This window comes from Eurypyga helias, unplaced genomic scaffold (genome assembly GCF_000690775.1).
Source record: "Eurypyga helias isolate BGI_N326 unplaced genomic scaffold, ASM69077v1 scaffold16554, whole genome shotgun sequence".
Classification (NCBI taxonomy): domain Eukaryota; kingdom Metazoa; phylum Chordata; class Aves; order Eurypygiformes; family Eurypygidae; genus Eurypyga; species Eurypyga helias.
In genome coordinates, this window is record NW_010246978.1 from 29,019 (window position 1) to 38,954 (window position 9,936).

A 9,936-nucleotide genomic window follows, 5' to 3' on the forward strand; every position below is an offset into this window, starting at 1 on the left:
TCCCTCATTTTCAGCCTTCAGTGCTGAAGATCCTCCAAATTTTGCAGCCCACATGTAGAACTACATAGAGATAGTACGCTTGAAATGCATAGTTTACCTACAGCTCTTCAGACCTACCTGGCCTTCCCCTTACCCACACAGCAGATCTCCATTTAAAACCTGAAAGCAATACACCACCTATGTTGCCCAGCCAGGGGATGTATTTCCACCTTCAAGGAAGGTGTAAGTGTGAGGGAAGCATGATGGAGAGCTGTTCTTTTTGGAAGAGCTCACCACACCCACAGGGCTTCACCTCTGGGTAACGTAGGTTACATAGGCGTAGGTTCTCTTCTTAAACTCACGCACAAGACCGGTCTGTGAAAAAGCTCCTGTGTAGCAGCGAGGATTTTGCAAAGGCTGGTGTCTGGAAGACTTTGAAAGGCGTGTACTTCACTGTCGTGGGAAGCCAGAAATGCAAGGCTACATCTTCCAGAGCCATGGGTTCACAAAACTGTAGTGATGCTGGGAGATGGAGAAGGCTTGACACCAGGTGAGGGTCACCTGCAAAATATCTGGTTTTTCACGTGGAAGAGTTAACTGGAAAGATGGTTAAAGAACAATATTCCATGACGTCAGCAGTGTTTATGACATGCCCTTTAATTACCCTTACCAGTAAATCAGCGTGTGTACTTTAGTACCACAGACTAGGGCATACTTCAAAGAAAATTTAGCTCTGTTGATTAGCTAATGAATATGCTATCATAGAACTCAAGGAGCCTTTTCACTCTTACTCACTTTAAATAATAATGCTAATTAAAAACATACTGCATGCCTCAGGTCCACTGAAACAATGAAACTCTCACACTCATTCTTTTAATTCTCTGCTCTGTATCTATTAATAGAAGGGTGCTGTCCTGTCCCCCGGCTACGTATTTAATTCATAGAAGCACACACAGGCAGGGGAGTGAATCTATTCATATCTGCGGTTGGAAAAGGAGTGCCCCTTTCTCCGTGGGGCCAGGGTAGCCCTCTCCAATCCTGCCAGCTGAGATACAGCCCTAGTGTGCACATATCGGATGCGGTCCTGCCGCTGAGGGTGACACCCCAGAAATACCATGTCTCTCCCCTATTCACCTGCAGATGAGGCTGAAGACAGCACAGCTAACAAGGTCCGGTGGTAAAGAGAGCTCAGGTAGTCACTATTGTCTCTCCTTTCCCTTGTCTGCTTCCACAGTGAAGTCTTCTCTCTGCTCAGAGTGGTTTTACCTAAAAGATCCATTTAAACTGGACTCTTTCCTCTACACATCTCTGTACTCATACAGACTTTATGGGCCAGGTTCTGCCCTTCTGGAGGACTCTCTCTTGGGGGCAGCTGTGTTCATGACAGCATGCAGCCACAGTGTCTGTGGGTGCCTATAAGTATTCTCTGATGCAAGCAAGGCAAGTGCAGACCATGCCAAAATTACTGCAAAATTACTGCAACAAAAAGTTTGGCAAATTATAAATTTCCCTTAGCTCCACTAAAAAGTTTGCCATTGGAAAATGTACAATGCAAGATATAACCAAAAACTCTAGAGCTTTTTCTCAGCCAAAGAGGTTCTGCAAAATATCTGTATTACTGTCAAAGGAGCCTGGGTGTGATGAAAATACAGGTTACTTGAAAGACAGATATTTGCAACTCATTAAATGAGAACAACAAATGGTATACGTTCAAAAACCTTAGCTCAAAAGACTTAATCTTCTGATTATACTCCAGCTTCTTGCTTGTTTGTTTTTCTCCTGTGCTGCAGCTGTCCTTAACCTTGTCTTCTCCCTGAAAAGGTACATTCCCAGTGCCTTCTGTTGCAATGCCTTTTGTTAGCAGAGCTCATCTGACCATTACTACCCATCTCCCCTCCCACACATGCTAAGTAGGTAATATACACTCACTTTTTTAACTACAGGGAGTATTTGGTCTCCTTTAAACAGGCCATTTCTACTGAAGACAGAATTTCTGGGCCCAAAGTGCAAGCTCTCTCAGAAGCATCCCAGGTGGACACCGCTGTCCTGCAGTACCACTTAGCTGGTGGAGGTGGGAGCATGACGCCCAATGGCAAGGGGTTGACATACTCTCCCCCACGTACAGGTGGTAGCCTGGGCTTTTGATGGCCAGGAATGACAGCTCCAGCACCTGGCAAACCCCTGAACCACAGTCTGCCCTGCTCAAACAGCCTGGGAAAGCTAGCTGAAGGCTATCCTGAATTCCTCTGCCTTTTACGAGGCTCCTCCCAATGGCTGGGGCTTCATGTAGGTGGCTGCCTTAGGTAGTCTCATTAATTACAAAGGTGTCAAACACATACTCCTTGCTTTTGTAGCTAGCACAGCTTTCACATCAAGCCAGACAGCTTGCTGTTTCCTGTGTGCTTGCCTGCTTTAACCGGCCATAATTTGGGGCTGGGCTCATCTCTTTAAAAGGTCCTTATAAATCAGAGTTCACCTCTGCCACTGAGCTGTGAGGAGTTTCACTCCTGACTGCAAGGGGAGCAAGAGCAGACCTGGGGCTGGGAGAGGGAAGATCTCCTTGTATATCTGTGGGGACAGAGCCGCAAGGTTAAAATTTCTTAAAATCACGTGTGGCTGAAACTTGAGAGTTAACATTTCACTCCCATAGGTTTTCCCATCAATGGAGTACATTAAATCATGAGTGAAGCATCCTGACCGCCTTTTTTGTTGCCTGGAACAGGCAAAGCAGAGTGTACATCAATATCATAGTGCCTTGGTACATAACAGGTGTGAAATACAAGTTTCTTTCAGCTTTTCCCTGAGTTTTTTTGATAAGTGGGTCATTTCAGAAGTGCTAATCCTTTACTTTAGATAAGAAGGGGCTCTGCAGTGTGACAGATTTGACCCTGACACACGATCCTGGAGCAAGCAGTCTGGCTCACACCTCTAGCTACTTGCACAAGGTAAAACTGCACGCACCATTAAAGGCAGTGGGATCAGGACTGGTTTACACTGGAGAAAGGGTGCTGCACATGGCTGTCAGTGCCTATCCATGTCTTCTCCGTTGAAATCCACCAGAGAAGAACGGTAAGATGCTAAGGTGTCTTGTTTACAAAGCCCAGGTCTGCTGGGATCTGTGCTTGAAGTTTCGTGCTTTTGCTGAAAACTGATCGTAGAGTCATAGAAAAACCAGTTGTTTTTCCTGAATTTCCTGCTTATACAAAGCTTTCATTTAGTCCTAGGAATTTTATCACTACTCTGAGCAAAGCATAAGACTGGGTAATAAAGTGGGAGCTCTAACTTTAAAGACACCACTGTCCTCCTCCTGCCTTGTGCACAGTTAATCCTAACCGTACCTTGGGAGAAGTTGCCTTTTTTAGTTTTCTGAGAACCACTGAATTGTACAGAGTACAATTTCTCCATGCCTGTTCTGAGTGTAGCTCTGGTGCTTTTAAAAACTTTGAAGGAATCACTTGGTGGTTGCAATGAAGAATAAACATTGTGTCGGTCAAACTTTTAAACTTTTTTTCCTCTGTTGGATAAAACAGTGATGTTATTTTCCGGTCTCCAGGTTCTTGCCTGGATCTGAAAAAGAAAAAGGCAAGTCAAAGTTACTGGAAACTGCAGGACATACTGTCTTGTTACAAGTCAGGGAATACTGCAATCTTTGGAAGCCTGTTCCAGGCTGAAATGTTCCTAAGAGTTTAAAATAAAATTAAATTAAATGCACCCTGTGACATATTTAATTTATTCTGTGAAGAACAGAGGGGCTATGGCTCATTTCTTGCTCAAACCATGCAGTAGGGGTGCTCCTGCCCTGATGCACCCAGTGCCAGGGCAGGTGGGTTTTCCCAGACCTCACAGATGCTGCTTCTCACCTCTGTCACTGATCTGGAGGTGCCCCGTCACCCCAGCACTTCCTCTTTGAGAAACTTCAATTCAGGCAAAACAGAACAACTATAGATCACTGTGGGTTATGGTAAAAGAAGGAGAGAAAAGATGTAATTTTTAAAAATGAAGAAACACACACGCATGGTGAGCAAGGCACAAAAAGCAGCATTATGTTTTTAAAATGTTATTTATTTTCATGAGAACAAGTAGATTTTGGATCACAGTTGGGATTTGGTGCACTGCAGAAACCTACCATTGCACTCTCATTTTTAAAACTGCCACATTTGCAAGATGCTCCACATGCCTCTGTTCATTCTTCAGGCTGTGGTCTTCACAGCATCAAAAGGTCACAGATCGAAGACCTACAGTCTTCAGAAAAAGTTTCCTTCCTGCTTCTCCAAAAGCAGCAAGCTGCTTAGCAGGCTATGCCTGTGTGCCATGCCATAAGAGGAGACAGATTTTTCAAGTTTTGTTTGTTCAACTTCGAAACAGCCTTTTCTTCTGTGGAACTCAGGATGTATTTAACAGGAAACAATAAAGATGCAGGACAGTTTTGGAGAGGAAGTAGGACATTTTAGGTACGCAAAAAATAATTGCTTATGCTGAAACTGGGTCAAGACACCACAGTGTTTACCACGAAGAGTGCCATGGGGTTTTTAATAACGACAAAAATTCAAGACTTCAGCACTGGGGCTCATCCCAAAAAGTAGTACGATTTCAGGCCAAATGGAAACTAATCCAGCCTATAAATTATGATGGAGCAGATGTAACCCGCTCAGTCCTTAGCCCAGTCACTTTTGGTTAGCTAAAGCTAATCTTCCAGCCAGCTTTGTTGTAAAGGCATCAAGAGACTGAGCACGTCTTCTTCCCTTGCCGTCGTGCCCATCGCTAATTATGTTCATTGTTTTGGCTGAGGCTAATTTCTCATTTGAATAAATCCAGCTTCACCTTCCAGCCACTATCTTGTTCTGTCTTGTTATGTCTTTCTCTGCAAGGTCAAAGGCCCCTTAGCATGTATCGTTTTCTCCCTATGAAGGAACTCACTACACCAGTCACCTTTCAGTCTTCCTTTGGACACTCTAAGCTGACTGAGGTCTTTAGATTTCTCAAGGCTAGATGTTTTCCCCAGTCTTTAAATCATTTCTGCAGTACTTTTTCCTACTCTCACTAATTTTTCAACATCTTTTTCAAATGTGGATGCCAGGTCTGGATGCAGCATCCCAAAGTAAAATTACCTCCTTACTCCCACTGAGTATTTTCCATTTATATGGTCAAGGAGCACCTTAGCAATTTTAGTTACTACGTTGCTTTGACAACTCTTGTTTGACTGCATGTCCAGCCAGGCACCTAAATCCTACTCCCCTCTCCTGTATACCAACTTTCATCATATATCTTTAAAGAAAGACAGTAAAAAGTGATTCCAAAACATGTTACAAGCACCTAATGAGGGCCTCAAGCCTTTTGCAACATGTGGGGCAGAAGGCACTTGAAACTGCTCCTCAAACCCTCAGTTTCCTTCTTCACGGCCCACTGAAATAACCCTTGCCCTATATTTTAATACTGAATTCAGTGTGTTTGACACAAGCCTGGAATGTCCAGTGTATACAGATTTAGGAACTGGAGGATCTGTGAGGAATGAAGTTCAGGACAGCTGGATAAGGAAGATCTGGAGCTGCAAGCACACAGGAAGAGTTGAAGTCCATTTTGGCTTTCTGCAGCCTGTGCTCAGCTAAGGTTCATGGTAACAGGGACAGAGTGTAGCTCCTAAATACCTTCTTCTCTTGGAAAGGAGAAGAAGGGATATTATTTATTGCAGGAGGAGACAGTAAATTACCCAAGTTCTATACGGCAAATGTTACAAGGCTGGCACTTAGCTCTGTCTAGCGTTACAGCAAGAAAACCAAAACGAATCAGCTACTTTGGTTCCTGACTTCACCCTCAGTTCCTTGCCCTCTGATCATCCACACATAATGAAGCCCACCTATGGTTCTGGAAACAGCCAGGTGCCTCTCCCTCCCTTTGGGCAACCTGTCCGAGGCTGGTTCTCTCTGATTTACCCAGGCCACCACCCCAAGCCCAGCAGCCCTTGCACCCTCACCTACCTCCACAGCACTTGTACCACACCAGGATACACCCTTAATGCCATGCTGGAAAACACCACTCTGGACCACGGTAGGGATCTCAACTTCTTTCAAGCACTTCGAACAGGAAAAATATAATTATGGGTGAGGATGATAGGAACGCTACTAAGACAAAACCTGGGACCTAGGGAAGACTGAAGCCCAGGGTAACACACGTGGCCAGGAACAGTCTGCTCTTGAGGGAACACCCAAGCAAATGTGAGCCATCTAGTATCACTTGGTGAGGGAGCCTCAAGTAAATGCCACAAGTCACTGGCTGTTTAATTTTGGCTGTTTCCAGACAAAAGGTGCTACGGTGACAAATAACCATATGCGCGCTTTTTTTCCCCAAATGTCAACCCTGAAGCCTCATTCTTGTAGTAGAGACCTGCACTGGGGTCAGTCTGGCTCTTTCAGCCTCACTAATAACCGAGACCCATGGTCAAACTCTTTCTTTGTTCTTTCTCAGCTCATCCCAGGGGCTGTCACTGAAGAGAAACAGGGATAAGTGAGGAAAGCATCTGGCCAGGCCGTCCATCAGTATCAGCGCTATTGATGATGTATGAGCCAGAACAAAGTCCAGTGCACACACCTGGAGCTGTGCTGGCTCAGCAGGACTAAAAGGCAAAATATATCTAAAAGAAAAACAAAAAAGAGAAACCTTTATTTTGTTGAGCAGTAGCAGGTCCAGCAATCAGTACACTTGGAGAGCATTTTTGGTGAGTAGGGAGGGACTGTTCTTCCTGTCTTTTTCTATGTAAAATCATGACACAGAACCTGTCTTTGAGCCCCTCAGCATCTATAGAGTAAGACAACATGGTACTGTGCCCCCTCTGGCTTTTGCAGAAGGATGAAAACCTGATTTAGCCCTGTTTCTTATCCAAGGAGGTAAAGTATTTAATTCTTGATGGTTTTGCCGATAAGAAATAATGGGAAACACCTTCCCTCAGAAAGATTGGGGGGGTTCTTTTTTTTTTTTCTCTTTTTTTTCTGATCTTACCCAAAAGAGCATTTTCAGTCTTGGATCTAAGAGGAGTCTTTTCACATAGGGCATCTTTTTATGCCCCCTGCAAGACTTATCTTCTGCAGGAACCACCCTAAGCCGGACCCTGTTTAAGGTGGTGCTGAGAAAGGTCAGGGCCTTCTGGGAACCCTTTTAAATTGTGCAGCAGGATTTCAAAGTAATGTGGCCTTCCACAGCCTGCCGGCAAGAGCGTCAGCAACCAGCTGATTTTTTCTGCTGGGTCAGCAGCCCAAAACTGGGACACACTGGTCTAAACCTCCTGGTTTATGATAACTCCGAGCAACATGTCTCTGATATACCCAGCAGTGAGTTTTACGCTAGGCTTTTCAGAAGTGGCACACCAAACTTCAGCCCTGGCAAGAAAAAAAATGAAAGGATGCTGATCCCATCTTAGGCTGAACACTCTTCAACACCAGTTAGCAACAGCTTTTTTAGCCATTTAAGCGTCAACACTTGAATATCAGAGAAAAGGGCATTCTAGCCAACAAATGCTTCAGAAGGAAAGATATTCACCCTCTTCTGCACACCTTTTGCTTTTTAAACCCAGTGTTTCTCTGCATGGCTCACTTTGCTTTTAGATGTGGAGTTATCTTTGTAAATCATGAGATCCAGGCCCACATGGTCCCAAGGCTAGCAGGGCTGAGGTACCTGGCCATGTCAACCCTCAGGGAGCAAGGACATGAGGTGGCCCAGCACCAAGGCTGGTGCAACAACCCCACCAGAAAGGGTGAGCGGGTCCCCATTTCTGGCCAGCCGGAACAGCTCAAACCCCAAGTGAGGCTCGGCATGACCCCATTTTCCTAGAAGCTGTTGCCTTCTGAGCACTGTGCTTCAGCGTTCATCCCACAGTCCTCATGACACCCTCAGAGTAAGGAGGTGACCTCAGCTGTCTGGGTTGAAAAACCAAGGGGCAGATTCTCAGCTCTTCCAGTCAACATAGCTTCACTGGAGACCAAGGAGCTACCCCAATTCACCCCAAATGACAGTCTGCCTCAGAGAGGCAAAGCGGTGCATTGCAGCCACTCCACAGGTCAATGACAGCACTGGGTGTGGAGATGGAACATCCCTGCTTCCTGGTCTGACAGTACTGCCGAAGTAGCTGGAAATCACACCCGGCAGTTAAGTTTTGTTCCAATCAGCCAAGCAATGCAGAGGACTGGGCCTCAGAGCCAGCAAAAGAATTTCCAATCCCCTCAAGCAATTAAATTCACCGTCTTCTCTTTTCAGCAGCAGTGCCTTCAGTTTTTGCTGCCCTTCACCCTCAGCCGCCGGTGGATGCCAACAGGCGCGCGATGGCTCTGCCTCCCAGCTGGCCTTATACAGTTATACCTACAGTGAGTGACAGGCAGATACTTGTATACACAGGGGAGCTGGGCAAGACCCTGTAGCTATGGTGTGAAGGCCAAGCAAAACCATGAGAATCCTCACAAGGCATGGGATCGGTTCCCCAGGCTTCCATCAGGAAAACCTCCCGTGTGCCCCTGAGGGGCTTGTGTCGGTAGGTGGAGGCCCTAGTTTTATGTATCATCAGAAGGCATGGTGAGGAGAGCTGCAGAAAAGCCCCATGCAACGCAGACTTAGCTAGCCAGGGCAGACACTTCAGCTGGAAACCTGCCTTGCAGACATCAGACATGCTGCATGCATCACATACATTGCCGTAGCTTTTAATGTAGCTTAACAATGGCGTTGGAGACAAAGGAGAAGGCAAGGTGTACAGGGGAAAAAAAAAATATCCCAAAATGATACCCTTTTATTTGTAAAGCTCTGATGAAACAACTTTCCAAATGGCATCCCACTTAAAAAACAATGGAAACCAACCTAACTATGCGTCAGTCACACTATACAGATTGCATCCTACGTTTTCAAGATGCCTAAATATCTTATGGAGTATTTACATATGTATCAGTTAGGTAGTAAAGTTTCATTGCGATCTGTTTCTTTCCAACACATACTTATTCAATGGAAAAAAAAAAACAAAAACAAAACACCAAACTGGGGATGCATTTGCATTTTTGTACAACACCTAGGAGCAAACAGCTAGGGCAATTTTCCTGAGAGAAGGCTTGTTCTTTGAAACTCTTGCTTTAACACCTGGAAATACAGAAAGTGGATGGGGTTTTTGTTGCGCTAAAAAGCCTAAGGATGCCTAGTTAAGTTTTTCTTTTTAAATTATTTACGTACCATTAAGTTAAAATGTTTACATTCATTCATTCGTATAAAAACTGTTGTTAAATCTTATGCAAATGATTTAACACTGATTGCTGCAACGCAAATTGCACTTCTTTAAAAAAATTATTGTATATATGGAAGAAAAATATCTGATTGCTACCCTGTTTACAAATTTCGACTGACTCCATACAGTTCAGCCAGAAAATACGAACTTTCATAAACCTCAGTCACAGTGTACTTTAAAAGTTATATCGCAGTCTTGCAAAGTGAGTAAATATCTTAAACCAAATAAAATCCAAAATCTCCTTAACAACCTGGACCTTGTGAGACTTGTACCAAACGTTGTGATTTCTTCCAGGGCACAGCTGGGCTCTGAAGAGCAGAGCAAGGCACACTGAAGACGGAGGGCACAGGAGGAGAGGACCAAGAAAGAGAAGACATCAAATGTTCGGTGCGAGACATCTGTGCTGACACAAGCAACACGCACTTCTGACGCTTGTTAAAAAGTATCTCGCTATCTCTAGTAATCAAAGCCTTTGGTACTCCCTCCCCGACACTGACAACGTCCACCAAATGCTTTGGGGAGAAGGCGATGAGAGAGTGAAAACCACTGTACAGTCAGAAAGGCAGCGCTGCTGGGTAAGTCGAGGATGTATTTCTGGAATCTATCAATAGGTCTAGGTTTCTCTCTTCTTTTTTATTCTCTTCCTTTTTTTTCTTTTTTTTTCTTTTTTTTTGAGAGTGTAAGGCTGCATTACTTATCCCCCGGTG